This window comes from Pleurodeles waltl, chromosome 12, assembly GCF_031143425.1.
Source record: "Pleurodeles waltl isolate 20211129_DDA chromosome 12, aPleWal1.hap1.20221129, whole genome shotgun sequence".
NCBI classification, from domain to species: Eukaryota; Metazoa; Chordata; class Amphibia; order Caudata; family Salamandridae; genus Pleurodeles; species Pleurodeles waltl.
In genome coordinates this window covers 136048274-136064437 of record NC_090451.1, presented here as the reverse complement: position 1 = coordinate 136064437, position 16164 = coordinate 136048274, and the positions used below count along the sequence as shown (strand labels likewise).

The 16164-nt window shown below is 47.8% G+C and overlaps 1 protein-coding gene across 1 annotated transcript in view; it reads right to left on the bottom strand.

Annotated features, from left to right (window-relative positions):
• The window catches only part of LOC138268035 (hydroperoxide isomerase ALOXE3-like), a 306669-nt gene that overhangs the window by 87039 nt on the left and 203466 nt on the right, over positions 1 to 16164 (bottom strand). The window lies entirely within an intron of this gene.

Here is a 16164-nt window from a genome sequence, read left to right as displayed (position 1 = left end):
GCACTCCTTTGCTACTACTAAGGTAGGACCTCAACATTCCGAGAGTTGACCATATAGCCCATCTAAGGATTTTAAATTATTGGATTAGATTGTGGGCAACACCTGAACAGGACTCTGATAGAATGACCCTGAAGGAGCTGATTGCATTAGACAAAAATTGGCCACACCCTGGCTAGAGGCTGTTAAAGAGCTCTGCCTTAGATTGCATCTGCAGGGTGAAAGGGATGAACCCGAAAATCTAAGAAGAAATGTGAGTACTCAAATGAAGTGCCTATACTGGGACCCTTTCCTTTTGGAAACTTGGCGCAAACCCCACACAAAGGGTATGATTGACAAGTTCTTATCACATAAGTGTATGCCAAAATGTAACACATTTTTGGATAGGAATACTCCCCACACAGCTATAACATTGTACATCTGTTTCAGAATCAGTTCTGTATTCCTAAACATGGTGACTTGTAAAGGGAATAGGAGAAAAGGTTACACAGGGAAATGTCCCTTTTGCCTGACAGTTAGGGAATCAGAGGCACACTTTCTATTTATCTGTCCAAGGTAAAGTGGAGGGTGTTGGGCATTCTGTTGAAGGACTGCATATTCTTAGATACAATGCAAATTAACTGATAGTCTTTGCATTCACATGAGTCTTTTATTGGGCATGGTACATAAGGGCCAGAAGCCTCAACTAGAAAGCTTATTACTTGCCCAAATTTAACCATGGGGTCTAAGGTACTACCAGGGCGATACTCTAGGCTCCTGCTGAATTGGCATTATTTTGTCTAGATATTCTAAGGTTGGTCACATGTCATTTTTTTGATATTGATTGTTTTAACCAAGTGGGATTAGCAGAGATGAGTGTTGTTCAATTCCACACTTCAGGATGAAGAGCATGTCACCTTAATATGTGTTTCTTGTTTATTGCCATGTACTAGCCCCTTCTTTTTTATTGGAACATTATCCAAATCTGTTCTTTTTTAAATTATGATTATAGTATTTAAATTCTTTAGTTTTCATTCTGACTATGCAATGTTTCTGATTTCCTCAGGTTAATAAGGATACATTTTGCAAACTTGACATTCTTCGTAAGCTTTTTGACCTGTATTTAATTATTGTGGTGTTGAGAATTTACCTGTTGTTTTATTGTGACTATGTCTTATTAGTTTTTTAATGTACTTTTATGGTTGTACTTATGTACTGAAATAAAGTTATTACTACTGAGTAAATGGTACTATGGGGGTCATTCTGACCCTGGCGGTAGACTACCGCCAGGGCCAACGACCGCGGATGCACCGCCAACAGGCTGGCGGTGCATCCATGGGCATTCTGACCGCGGCGGTACAGCAGCGGTCAGAAACAGAAAACCGGCGGTGTCCCGCCGGTTTCCCGCTGCCCTGGGGAATCCTCCATGGCGGCGCTGCAGGCAGCGCCGCCATGGGGATTCCGACCCCCTTACCGCCAGCCTGGTTCTGGCGGTTTTGACCGCCAGAACCTGGCTGACGGTAACTGGCATGGCACTGCAGGGGCCCCCTAACAGGGCCCCACTAAGATTTTCAGTGTCTGCATAGCAGACACTGAAAATCGCGACGGGTGCCACTGCACCCGTCGCACGCAAATGGAGCCGGCTTCCTCGTTGAAGCCGCTTTCCCGCTGGGCTGGTGGGCGGCCTTCTGGCGGTCGCCCGCCAGCCCAGCGGGAAAGCCGGAATGGCCGCCGCGGTCATTTGACTGCGGTGCGGTCATTCGGCGGCTTCCACCGGCCCTGCGGTTACCGAGGCCGGCGGGAGTCAGAATGACCCCCTATATTTTTAATGCTACTAGTGGGATGCAACACCCAATGTGTCACCCATTAAAGAAGCACTGTAAAACATGTCTCAAGCCGGATGCTGCAGCTTGTAGTGCAGTTTTAAAATGCCATTTTGACCTGACAAAATGAAATTTTTTCAAGGCCTAAAACCTCAGTTTTAATAGTTATAATCAACCACTATGGTAGGTCCTAAAAGCTCATAGGGCATGGTGTAATATATGTGAAAATATGAGATGTGTACTTAGGTTTTACAATTCTGACATTGAAAAAATCCTAAAGTCATTTTTCACTGTCACAAACCTTTCCCATAAACTAAACCTGGGTTAGCTTCTAACACTTATTGAGTGATAACTTCAGTTTTGGAACAGGTAGAGAAATACTTCTTCCAGTCATTTGAACAGTAGTTTAAAATCTTTCCTAATGGTAAAGTTTGATTTTGAAAATGCTACTTTTAGAAAGTTGGCAATTTTCTGCCAAAACCAAATGTGCTTTTCTGCCAGTGTCCAGGGTGACAAGCCTAATAATGCCTCCCATATGGTGTGATGTTTATTCCTCCAGACAGGTAACAAAAGGGTCTTTGGTGTGGAAATGGTGTTATTCTCCTGAGCAGGATAGCTAAGGGGTTTATGCTCAGCCCTTCCTGTGTTTCAAAGGGTTGCCTCCCCACCCACTTCCTAACATCTGAAGCTGCATGCTCTGTCCGTAGCAAATACAGCTGACACCTGGGTCTGCCTGCCCTTTGTCACCCTACATAGATAGGAGCCAAACCCAGGGGAAGGGGCAGCACTGACCAGAACAGGATTGGGGATTGAGGGGAAGTCTGGTACTATCTATAAATGTGGTACCCTCTGAAACTCTCATCAGAACACTTTGGACCTGTGGAAGATTCAGAAGAAGGACTGCACTGCTGTCTGAAAAGGGAAGCCTGGGCCTGGTTGCCTTGAACCCAGGATCCCCAGATGTGACTCCAAGGCTCAGTTTTCTGACCTCCTGTCATAAACAAATATTCAGTATTGGTTGATCAAGAAATTATGTTTTAGAAAGCTTATTACAACTCATCTGTTGTTTAAATTAAGACAATTTCCTTACAGGAAATTTCCAGTAAAAAATGTGGGGCCTGATTTAGATTTCAGCAGACTGTTTACTCAATCACAACGGTGATGGGTATCCAATTTGCCGAAATATAAATCCCATTATTTTCTATGGGATTTAAATTTAGGGGAAGGGATATCCATCATCTTTAAAACAGAGTAACCCATCCGCCAAAATCTAAATCCGGCTCTAATTCTCCATTGCCAGCTCAGGGATTGCCTATGGAGAAGTACTCACATTGTAATCAAAAGGAATTATAGCATTAAACTAGTACACAGGTTTAAGCGCCATATTGAAGTGCTTCTTGTTACAATGGTCTATTCTTTCTTTGTGAATGTAAACAAAATGCTTCCCAAACTATCTGGTTCTCCAAAGTGTTTGTTTCAGTGTAAACTGCTCTGCTGGTATTTGGTGTGTAGACAGGTAAGAGTGATTAATTTCAGCTGCTTGCCCTGAAGAGTTCCCAAAGGTCAAGTAAGAAGATTTCAAGCAGCATTTGTTTCTTTCTTCCTTTGGATTTACAAACTTTTATTTGCCTAACTGGAAGAGTTCCCAAAGGCCACCTTTTGATATATGAGTTTCCAGCTGCTTGACTTAAAGAGTTTGCAAAGGCCAAGTAAAAAGGATTCCAATAACATTTGATTATTTCTTCCATTGAATTGACAAGATTTCAGTTTGCCTAAATGGAAGAGTTCTCAAAGGTCACCTTTACATTTATGAGTTTTCAGCTGTGTGATGTGAAGAGGTTTCAAGTTTGAAGATTAGGCAGCCCATAATCTGAAAGGGAAAAATTACATTGACAGCTGAGTTTGGTTTTTGGATGGAACCCTGAATGTAAGAAAATATGCTTTGCTTTAGAGAATATTTAAATGCATGCCATTTATTTGTTTAAAAGTGAATGCAACCAGAGACCAGTTTAATTTCCTGTATGTTTTATTTTGAATGCCTGGCAAGACAGTGCACTGTATTTTTTGTTGACCTTATAAACCAATCTTTCATGAAAAAAGAAAAAAAGGTGGCAGGAGGGAAAATTGTTAATGTGTAATTGCAATACTTTGTCTTTTCTTTCCTTTGTTTTAAACAGTTTAAAAACAGAGAGTTTACTGGAAAGAATATATGTAAATTTGTATTAACAGAGGGCTGGCAACCAAGAAAGTTTTGATAGCATTAAGGTTAGTTGCAAGCAGTTTTTGTGTATAAAATTAATCAGTGAAGTTCTGTTTCCTTAGGTAACCAACCATTGTCTAGTAGGATAGTGAACAACTATAGCACTATGGTGGTTATTAAAAACTTCGTACTTGTATAGCGCTCTTTTACCCTGAGGGCATCTTGGCGCTTCTACACATACCGCTGTGGAACCCTTCCTAGCTTTCCCTGTGAAGTGCCCACTCCTGGGCACCCCCAAGGTGAAGGCAGGCATCCCTAGCGCTGTTGGGGCAGTTGTGGAGATTAAGCAAGCTATTGCCCAGAGTTACAGAGTGGGACCCCATGATTAGATTGGCACTGACGCGAGAGTTATCAGGTCTGAGGAAATTGAGCCGAAGACCCACAGAGGCGGGAATTGAACCCTGGTCCCAGGCTACACCTCTGCATCAGGGTCTGCCGCTCTAACCATTGAGCACACTTCTCCACAACCCACAACCCTGGCTGACGGTGTTAAAGCGGCGGTAAGACTGGCAACAGGCCGGCGGTAAAAAAATTGCAATTACGACTGTGGCGGAAACCGCCAACAAAGACAGCCACTTTAACACTCCGACTGCCATGGCGGTACAAACAAACAGCGTGGCGGTCACCGCCAACAGACAGGCGGGAGACAATGTACCGCCTACACTATTATGACAGGGCAATCCGCTACCTTTTCCGGGGCAGATTCACCTCAGATAAAAACACGGCGGAAACAGGAATCCCGAAGGGAAAACGCTCACCTCTACACCCCCCACGAGGAAAGAGGACGTCATGGATCCAGAACTCCAAATTCTACCTGCAATAGTCTACTCTACCAGGAGCACGAACGCCGGCGGCGAAGACCACGGTGAGTACTGCACCTACGACACAGGAGAGGGGGGAGGGAAAAAACAGGGACATACACACGCAACACCCCCACCCTCACCCACTACAACACTCACACTAATGCATATCAATACATCACAGTTGCACCCCCCAACCCCCCCCGGAAGAATGCAAAGACAATAGAAATTTAGTGTAACCATTGTAATATATTAAAATTAGTGCTCTAAGAAAGTCCGTGGAACACTGGGACCACACGGTATGGGCGAGGCCCACACAAGATCCCCGACCATGATGGAGAGAACACTGCAGGGGCATCAGAGAGCAACTAAACAGGCACCTCGGCGGGAGGGAAAGGGGGGACAACTCAGCCGCTTGAATCCACGACACCAAATCCAAGAGGGGGCCACATGCCCACTGTTCAATCCTGGGGAGTGCAAAGCCACAGTCTCTCAAGTCTCTACAGTGGGTGGTTTGCACACTGTTCAATCGTGGGGAGTGCAAAGCCACAGTCTCTAAAGTCTCTACAGTGGGTGGGTTGCCACTGTTCAATCCTGGGGAGTGCAAAGCCACAGTCTCACAAGTCTCTACAGTGGGTGGGTTTCCCACTGCTGTCTCCTGGGGAGTGCAAAGCCACAGTCTCACAAGTCTCTACAGTGGCTGGTTTGCCCACTGTTCAATCCTGGGAAGTGCAAACCCACAGTCTCACAAGTCTCCACAGTGGGTGGGTTGCCCACTGCTGTATCCTGGGGAGTGCAAAGCCACAGTCTCTCAAGTGGATAACAGTCTCCACTGGTTCTGGAGGGGGCATAGTGCCCAGAGTGCTTCATCCTGCTAAGGACAGAGGTAGTGGATGACAGTCTTCACTGGTTCTGGAGGGGGCATGGTGCCCAGAGTGCTTCATCCTGCCAAGGACAGAGGTAGTGGATGGATCTCTCCACTGGTTTTGGAGGGGGCATGGTGCCCAGAGTGCTTCATACTGCCAAGGACAGAGGTAGTGGATGGCAGTCTCCACTGGTTCTGGAGGGAGCTTTGTGCCCAGAGTGCATCATTCACCCCATGACGGACTCAGTAGCGTCAGTGCCCTTGCCGCTCATGGGCCAGCGGTTCTTGAGACAGCGGTGCCCTGTTTAGCTGTGTTTGAGATAGCGGTGCCCTGTTCAGAGGTGCTTGAGACGGCGATGCCCTGTTCAGCGGTGCTTGAGACGGCGGTGCCCTGTTCAGCGGTGCTTGAGACGGTGGTGCCCTGTTCAGCGGTGCTTGAGACGGCGGTCTCCATTGCAGGGACTCAGCTGCTGGCGGTCCTTCAGGGCCCAGCGGGGCTTTTGCTGGCGGTCCTTCATGGCACAGCGGGGCTTTTGCTAGCGGTCCTTCATGGCCCAGCGGGGCTTTTGCTGGCGGTCATTCATGGCCCAGCGGGCTTGTGCTGGTGGTGGCCTCCTGGGCAGGTGGACTTGTGCTGGCGGGTGTGTCCTGGGCAGCTGGGCTTGTGCTGGCGGGCCTGTCCTGGGCAGCTGGGCTTGTGCTGGCGGGTCTGTCCTGGGCAGCTGGGCTTGTGCTGAAGGTGGCCTCCTGGGCAGCGTGGATGATGGTGGTCTTCTCCGCCGTGCTGCTCTTCCCAGACTTGCCGGGTTTCTTGTGGCCCTGTGAAGGTGTCACAGCTGACTCCACACTTCCACCGGGACCCCTGGGAGCGGCTTTGGTGGCTGGAGTCTTCCCCCTCTCCCGCTGGGCACTGGCCAACTTCTGATGCTTCACAGGTGGGGGACTGTCTGTGCTGTGGCTCTGTGGCTGCCCTGGTGGCCTGTGCACTCCAGATTCTGGTGACTACAGGCAATACTGGTCCCGGAGATGTTACGGCTGAGGTGCTAGTTCGGGACCTAGGAGATGGATGGGGTGAGGGAGGTGTGGGAAAGAGGTCAAGGTTGGACAGGAAAAGTTTTTTGGACACACTGAGACGGGTAGCTGGAGAGGGTTTGGGAGTGGAGGAAGAGGTGGTGGTTGTAGGAGGTGTACGTTTGGTGACTTTGGGTGAAGGTGCATGCGCTGGAGGCTGTCGTGAGGTGGATGGCTGTTGGGTGGGTGTTGGGTGGGTGTGTGCCTGCATTTGTGTACCTTGGGAGGGGGTGTCACAGACACACTGAGAGAGGACACAGGGGACGTGTGAATGGTAGTGGGGGTGGTGACTGTACGTGAGCGGGGTGTGGTGGTGGGTGTGCTGGAGAGGGACGTAGTGGCTGTAGAGGTAGTGCATGCGGGGGTGACTGGGGCAGGGCCTGAGGTGCCTGGGGCGAAGGTGATGCCCACCCTCCCAGGTGAGCGGGCATGGGGCGCAGGCTGAGGGGCTGCTGGGAGGGCGGTGCTGGAAGGGGGGGTGGCGGCTGTACCTGTAGATGGGGGTGGCACAGATGTTGCCGCCACCACAAGGGAGCTCCCATCAGAGGACGAGTCAGTGTCACTGGTGTCAGCTCCTGTCCCCGCCGTGGAGCTCCACTCGCCCTCCGTCCCATTGGTGAAGTCCGAGTCCATAGTGTGGCCCTCCATGGCCTTGTGGGATGCAGCCCCCTGGTGCTCCGGTGCTACTGCTCCTCCGCCTGATGATGCTAATGCACACAAGAACAGGGAGACCACAAAAAGGGGGGGACGACAGAAGAAAGACATGTTGAGTGCATGCATTACCGCTACTGTTGGCGGACACGACATACACAGAAGCCCCCTGCACTACGCCGCGCTCCTGGGCTCCACTGTTCAATTCCTGGGAAATGGCCTACAAGGCTATGGACGACATCTGCACACAGAGATGACACAGGAGCCTGACTAGGTGTACTTGGCATTCTACAGAGGTGAGGTGGGGTGGGGTGCCACATGGCCTGCCTTACGGAGGGGCCTTTCCTACGGAACACGCCCTGGTTATGATGCGACGGGCACCCCTCCCACGTTGGGAGGCCATCCCCAGCTGAGCCTCCACCATCTTCTTGCTCCAGCGGCGAATGTCCTCCCATCTTTTCCAGCAGTGGGTGCTCCGTCTGTGGTAGACGCCCAGGGTCCGGACGTCCTTGGCGATGGCACGCCAAATATCTTTTTTCTGGTGGGCGCTGACCTACATGAAATGTACAGGGGGAATGGTAAGTAATTACCAACTGCACCATCAAACTGATTGGCCCCCATCCCTACCCTTGCCATGTGGCACATGTATTCATGCATGCAGCACTCTCCCCCCTTCCTTCTTACATCCAGCCCTCTCCACACAGGCATAGCCCATACAACATGCTCCCTGTGTACTTACCTGTTTGTCTGGAGGACCGTAGAGTAGCGTATACTGGGGGAGGACCCCATCCACAAGTTTCTCCAACTCCTCCGATGTGAAGGCAGGGACCCTTTCCCCAGACACTCGAGCCATTGTCTCTGCCAGACCGAGGTCACAGCAGCACTTGCAGTGTAGGTCCTCTCCTGTCGAAGATCAGGTATCGAGTGATTGAACAGATAGAAAATGCCGGTCACGTCCGCGGCGGTGCATACTGTCACCGCCAGCGTACATCGTCATTGGCTCCTGGGAGCCATAGGGTCCAATGTTAACCAATGCAGCATTGCGCCGCGGTCTTCGACCGCCTACCGCGACGGGGTACAACGCCAGCGCAGTTACCTCACATCCCATTGTCCCACTTTAGAGGTCAGGCTGCCGCCATTTCAGGAGTCCACATGGCTTCATTTTCAACTGCGTCACACATAGCTAGGCTTAGACTCAACACACATACAGGCCACCTTTTGTGTATGAATGGTGTTCTGTGTAAACTGTGGGTACGTATTTCTGAGTTGTTTGACTCTGTGCTCGCTGTTGTCCTTCATAGGCACCGTCCGCTGGGACATGTGAGGAGATGGCGGCATCCTCCGGTGTACTGACCGTTGGTGGACCTGTCGACAATGGAGGAGCGACATGTGATTATCACATACAGGCTTGACCGTGCCACAATCCAGGAACTGTGTACCCAGTTGGAGCCAGACCTGATGTCAGCAATCCGCCATCCCACAGGAATCCCCCCCCAAGTGCAGGTGCTGTCAGTGCTCCATTTCCTTGCAAGTGGGTCTTTTCAAACAACAGTGGCCATAGCATCAGGGATGTTCCAGCCTTTGTTTTCCAACGTCTTGTCCAGAGTGTTGTCTGCCCTTCTGAAACACATGCGGAGCTACATCGTTTTTCCTCAGGTGGAGGATTTGCCTACAGTGAAAAGTGATTTCTATGCCCTGGGACACATCCCCAACATCATAGGTGCCATTGATGGGACACATGTGACTTTGGTCCCCCCCACAGGAGTGAACAGGTGTACAGAAACCGGAAGAGTTATCATTCGATGAATGTACAGATGGTATGTTTGGCAGACCAGTACATCTCCCATGTGAATGCCTTGTTCCCTGGCTCAGTGCATGACGCCTACATCCTGTGGAATAGCAGCATCCCTTATGTGCTGGGTCAACTCCAGAGGCACTGTGTGTGGCTATAAGGTGAGCACCTGGGAGCAAGACAGTGGGAGTGGTTTTCTGGGTCTGGGGATATCCCGCCAGGTTAGTGTGTGTCTAACAGTTGTCCCTCGCCATTTGCAGGTGACTCTGGTTACCCCAACCTGTCATGGCTACTGACCCCAGTGAGGAATCCCAGGACAAGGGTAGAGGAACGCTACAATGAGGCCCATGGGCGAACTAGGAGAGTGATCGAGCGGATCTTCGGCCTCCTGAAGGCCAGGTTCCGTTGCCTCCATATGACAGGTGGATCCCTATTCTACTCACCAAAGAAGGTGTGCCAGATCATCGTGGCCTGCTGTATGCTTCACAACTTGGCTTTGCGATGACAGGTGCTTTTCTGTGGAGCCTGTGGGCAGTGAAGACGAGGAAGCAGAGGAAGAAGACATGAACAACAGGGACTCAGTGATCCAGCAATATTTCCAGTGAGACACAGGTAAGAGTACAGACCTGCCTACTACATGTACTTTAACACTACTACCTCTCTACTGTCTGTCGTTTTCACCCAGTGTATGGTCACTGAGTTGTCACTTTCCCTTATGATTTCACAGATGTGGGTCCCACTGTGTGACATCTGCTTAGATTCATCATGGACTAGAGCTGTGTGACATAGGTATGTTGACATTACAATTGATAGAGCATTTTGTCACTGTAATTGCTAATACACTATTTCGAAATCACCGACAGACTCCAGATTGTTTTGTGCTTTAAGTGTGTTTATTTAAGTGCTCATTATTGGAGGGGGTAGTGAAATGGTGAGGGGTGATGGCGGAAGAATGTCCATGGCAGAGTCCAGTCTATTAGTCTCACAGGTGCATTGCCCATATGGGCATAGGAAGTGGAGCTGGGGCAGTTTAAGTATGGACAGGGTGACAAAGTGGGACAGTAGGATGACAATCAGGGTGGTCTCATTTCTTGGCGGGGGTCTTGACATCTTGCTCTGTCTTATTCCTGGATCTCAGGGACCGTTTGAGGGGTAGTTCTCCCTCTGCAGGGGGTGGGGTGCTGGTGTGGTGGTCCTGTGGCAGGGCGTCCTGTCCAATAGCGCCGGCGGAGGTGGTGGGCAGTTCATCATCCATGCTAGTGGCAGGGGCCCCTTGTAGTGCCACAGTGTCCCTCCTGATGTTCACAAGTTCCTTCAGCACCCCTACGATGGTGCCTAGGGTGGAGCTGATGGTTCTGAGTTCCTCCCTGAAGCCCAAATACTGTTCCTCCTGCAGGCGCTGGGTCTCCTGAAACTTGGCCAGTACCGTTGCCATCGTCTCCTGGGAGTGGTGGTAGGCTCCCATGATGGAGGAGAGGGCCTCGTGGTGAGTAGGTTCCCTTGGCCTGTCCGCCCCCTGTTGCACAGCAGCCCTCCCAGTTCCCCTGTCTTCCTGGGCCTCCGTCCCCCGGACCGTGTGCCCACTGCCACTGCCCCCAGGTCCCTGTTGTTGTTGGGGTGGTGGGTTAGCCTGGGTTCTCTGTAGTGGTGGACACACTGCTGATTGACGTGTCCTGGGGACGGAGGTATGGTGTTTCCAGAGGGGGGAAGGTCTGTGGTGGCCTGTGACAGTGTGAGGGGAACCGACTGTCACGAGGTCCCCAAAGGGCCGGGCTAGTCATCTAGATCCAGTTGGACAGAGGTGCTGTCATCACTGTGGGCCTCTTCTGTTGGTGGTATGGACATGTGTGGACCCTCCTGTCCGGTGACGTTGGGTAGGGGTCCTGCAGGGGTATAAAAGGATGGTTATTACATCTGTGTGTGGCATGGTGTGCAATGGGTGGGTGACCATGTACCCCAGTGCTTGCAGTCCTGTGTGATGATGGTTTAGGGGGGTGTATGGGTATGTACAGTGGACATGCTTTAGTGATGGGTGTCCATGCTTTGTTGTTTCATGCAGGGCCTGGTGTTGGGATGTGTGGTTTGTGATATTGGGACATTTGTGAGGAGCTGGAGTGATGGGGTTGAGGGCGAGGGTGGTGGTATGTGATAGCATTCAGGTAGGGTGGAGGATGTAATAGTTAAGATTTGTCTTACCAGAGTCCATTCCTCCACCTACTCCTGCGAGGCCCTCAGGATGCAGAATCGCCAAGACCTGCTCCTCCCATGTTGTTAGTTGTGGGTGAAGAGGTGGGGGTCCGCCGCCAGTCCGCTGAACCGCCAGGTGGTGTCTTGAGACCACGGAAGACACCTTCCCTCGTAGGTCGTTCCACCTCTTTTCTGATGTCCTCCCGATTTCTTGGGTGCTGTCCCCCTGCGCTGACCCTGTCCACTATTCTTCGCCATAGCTCCATCTTCCTTGCAATTGAGGTGTGCTGCACCTGTGATCCGAATAGCTGTGGCTCTACCCAGACGATTTCCTCCACCATGACCCTGAGCTCCTCCTCCGAGAACCTGGGGTGTCTTTGCCGTGCCATGGGGTGGTGTAGGTCATGTGTGGGGTGAAGTGTGTGGTGATAAGTGTGCTGATATGTAGTGGTGTGTTGTGTGAGATGTGTGGAAGTTCTGTGGGTTATGGTGTTGTGTGCCTGTGGATACTGTTATTCTTGCTGGTGCTGTCTCTCTCTCTTTCGGAATTTTTTGTCGTAGGGGTTTGTGGGTGATGTGGGTGTGTGTTTTATATTGTAATGGGTGTGTGGGAGTGGTGTGTGTATGTGTATCAGGTGTGTGTATTTCGAATTGTCCAATGTGGCTGTGTTTTGTAAGAGTGTGTGTATTTTGAGCGTGGCGGTGTGTACTGCCAATGGAATACCGTGGTTGAAAGACCGCCGCGTGGATTCATGTGTCGTGATAGTGTGGGCGTTTTTCTGTTGGCGTGACAGTGTAGGATTTGTTTTTGCCAGTTTATCACTGACCTTTGGGTGGCGGACTTGTGTGGGTGTCTGAATTTTGGCGGATTCCGTGCTATGGTTCATAATAGATGTGGTGGAATCCTGCGGCCGCGGCGGTGTGTTGCTGGTCTTCTGCACGGCGGTAAGCGGCTTTTACCGCCAATATTGTAATGAGGGCCTATATCTCTTTTGAATCTCCTTTTCCCGGGGTGGCCTCCTTTACTAAGATTAGCATTGGGTAGGAGTCTCGGAGGGGCTAGGAGTGAAATATTCCACAGCCTCCATGTTCCCCTATGGCAGAGCTTAGGTATTTATTTGAATATCTGGCAATATTGGGAAACTCTCAAATTCTTACTGCAGTGTAATCATGGAAGCTGAGAATCTTCCTCTGAAAAATATAGGAGAGGTATTACAATCGATGCCCAGGGAAATAGCAGAGTTGTCTCTCAAAGTGGATAGGTTATGTGCTTCACAATGTCCTCTATTAAACCGTCTACCAGTCCAAAGGCCAATCCTGGAAAAGTCACATGTACTATTTCAGAGAAACTAGTTCAGTAATTTATGTCCTTAGCCACAATTCCTTTAGCTTCACCTGAGAGGTACTCAAAAGATCCCCAAAGGTTAATCGTTTTTCTCACACAGTGTCGTTTGCACTTTTTATGGAAATGACAACTGTTTCCTTCTTTTGAGACTAAAGTAGCTTTCATTCTGTCTTGTCTAATGGGGGATCCAGATGCTTTGTCCATGCCGTTAGTGTTGCAAGACAGTCCACTTGTGCATAGTTACAATAACTTTTGTAAGGAACTGAAGAAAATATCGGACAGAAGGACATTGATTGACACAATCAGTTGATAGTGTTTTGGGGTTGAAATAGAGAAGGGAAGATTTTTTAAGGTATTTAACTCAGTTGAATAGGTTAATTCTATAAGCAGATTGAACAGTGGAGAAAAGGAGTGCTCTGTTTTATCAAGGCTCAGAAGCAAACTAAAGGATGTTTTGTCACAAATGTATGTTCCTCCAACCATTTTTGAGGGGTTAGTACACCCTGTTTTAAATATAGCTCATAGGCAATGTTTGAGAAAAGGGGAGAAAAGGCAAAGTGAAGCCAGACTGTTTTGTTTAAATATAGCGTAACCTATGGAGATTGGTGCAGTTAGAACCCCTCTAACCAGAGTTGAAAGAGAAAGGGGAATAAAAAACATGATGTCTTCGTTGTGGGTCCAACAAGCAGCTTGTACAAGATGGTCCCAAAAAAACGTCAAACAGTGGACAGGAAATGGAGCACTCCAGCACTGACAGGAATTCCAGTGCTGAAAGAACTGCAGAAATTCCATCCATTTCTGCAGCTATTTCCCATCTGTATTGCACTTAATGTTTGTATTTATTAAGTAAAAGCCTTACTTGATTTAGGCCCCACAGATATATTTGTGGATTGGGGATTAGCGCAAAGATTACAATGACCTATACTGAAGAAGGAAAAATAATATCCTTTTAGGACTATTGATGAGACAACACTAATGTCAGGACCCATTACTCATTACACCCTTCCACTCAGCATGTCAAGTGGTCAGGATTATTCTGAAACAATCATTTTTTTGTTTAATCGATGCTCCACAATGTGATATCATATTGGGCTTACCCTGGTTAAAAAATGTAACCATAGAAACAATTGGAGCACATAAGAAATACGTTTCTCTTGTGGTTGTAACTCAAATGATGTACAGTAAGTTCAAGACAAGGTATGTGTACTAGCAGAAAAACATGCTAGCAAGAAGATGTCAATTATTCAGATACAATTCCTGCTCAATACCATGACTATTGAAGTTTTTAGTAAGAAAGGAGCTGAAACCTTACTGCTACATCGTAAATATGATTGTTGCTTTGTCTTGATTCCTGGGCAAAATTACTCTCTTGCCAAATGTATGCACTGCCTGAGAAAGAGACTTTACCTATCTGATCGAATACTTAGCAAATGGCTTCAGACAACATTGTAGCTGTCCAGTGGCTTGACCTTTGTTTTTTAACTCAAAGAAAGATTGTAGTGTAAAAACATGTATTGATCACCACACCCTGACTGCTATCACCATTCAAGGAAAATGTCCCATTCCGGTAATTCCAGTATTAATAGATCAACTGAAGGGAGCAACAGTATTTACAAAACTAGATCTATAGTGGACATACTACTTGGTTAGGATTTGTTAGAGTGATGAGCGAACAATGTCATGCAAGACCAAATTTAGGTTGTCTGAAAGTCAGGTAATGCCCTTAGGGTAAAGTATGCCACAGCAGCATTTTTGTTTTTTATCATTGAGGTGTTATATGAAGTGTTAGATCAGTTTGCTATGGATTCTCAATGATATTTTGATTTACTCTAAGTCTTTAACTGGGCATATTCCACAAATAAGAAAACGTGTTTCTTTCATCAGGATTCTATTGAATTGTTGGGAATTGGGATTTCTAAAAAAGGTATTCATATGGATCAGAGAAAGGTGGAAAATATGTTATCCTCAACATCAGCTAAGTTTATCAAGGAAGTACAGTTTTATTGGGTTTGCCATTTTTTAAATATCTTGTATGTTTATTTTTTAATGCCTGGCAAGACAGTGAACTTTATTTTTTGTTCAGCTTGTGAACCAAACTTTCATGAAAAAAGGGTAAAAGGCAGCAGAAGGGGAAAATTGTTAATGTGCAATTGAAACATTGTTTTCTTTCCTTTGTTCTAAACAAATGTATTTTGCTTTAAAACAGAGTGTTTAGTAGAAAGAAAATATATATGTGTGATAATAACAGAGCACAAGCAGCCAAGAAAGTTCAGATAGCATTAGGATTAGTGGCAGAGTTTTTGAGTGTATAAAATTCACATCCCCTATAATATCTAAAGTAATCAGTGTGTTTTCCTTAGGAACCATCCATTGTCTAGTGCTACTGTGAACAACTGGCAACTCTATCGCTTCCAAATCCCCTTTTCCCAAAGGGCCTTTCTAGCTCAGGTTTAGCATTGAGTAGAAGTCTCAGAGTGATGAGGAGTGCAATATTGCACATCTACCCAAGATTCCCCTGCAGTGGAGCTCAGGTATTTATTTGAATTAGTGAAACCTCCTGTTTGCGCTGTAGAGATACAAGCTTGCAGAGGCCTCCCTGCAATTACCAGGCTAACGGCTACCAAATGGACCTGCCTGAGCCCTGCTGCTGCTCTCTGCTGGAGTGAGTCCTGATCCATGAGAAGTGACTTCCCATGTCTTCGAACCTTGGCTCATATTTCAAACCTGAAACAACTGAGCTCCTCTGGTGACCTGCTCCTCCCACTAGTAGTAGGCTCCAGCACAGACCTGCTTTTTGCATTACATTGATTTCCTTGAGGCTACTGCCAATGTAAAGCATCAAACCTAGTACCTGTTTCTGACCAGTGTTCTATTGCAATTGCCTGAACATGTGGCTTTGACCTGGTCCATCGCTACATGATAATGGCGAGTGCACTTTGTGATTTTCAGTGCTATTTCGAACTGATAAAACATAGCACCAGTTGTACGTACTGGATGTTTGCAGTTTTTTGTGATTTTATTTATTTGAATATCTTCTATTTTCCTAAAATAGTTTGGTCTTTTTCTTCTGTTGTGTTTTCGCACTGTTACTGTTTCTGTGCTGCATGAATACTTTACTAATTGTCTCTAAGTTAAATCTGGCTGCTTTGTGCCAAGCTACCAGAGAGTTAAGCGCAGGTTTTTTTCGTGACCTTTATGGTTCTCCCTGACAAGGATTGTGTTTATTACTTGAGTGGGGCTCACAATAACCCTCAACTAACAACCTAATTACTTATAGTGTGTTATTTTCCTTTCTAAGAGGTTGCAGAGACACAAGACAATGGCAAGCAGTTTCTCCTTCATCTCAGCAGGCCTGTGATCAGGAAACATTCTCTAGATCAGTGGTTCCCAACCT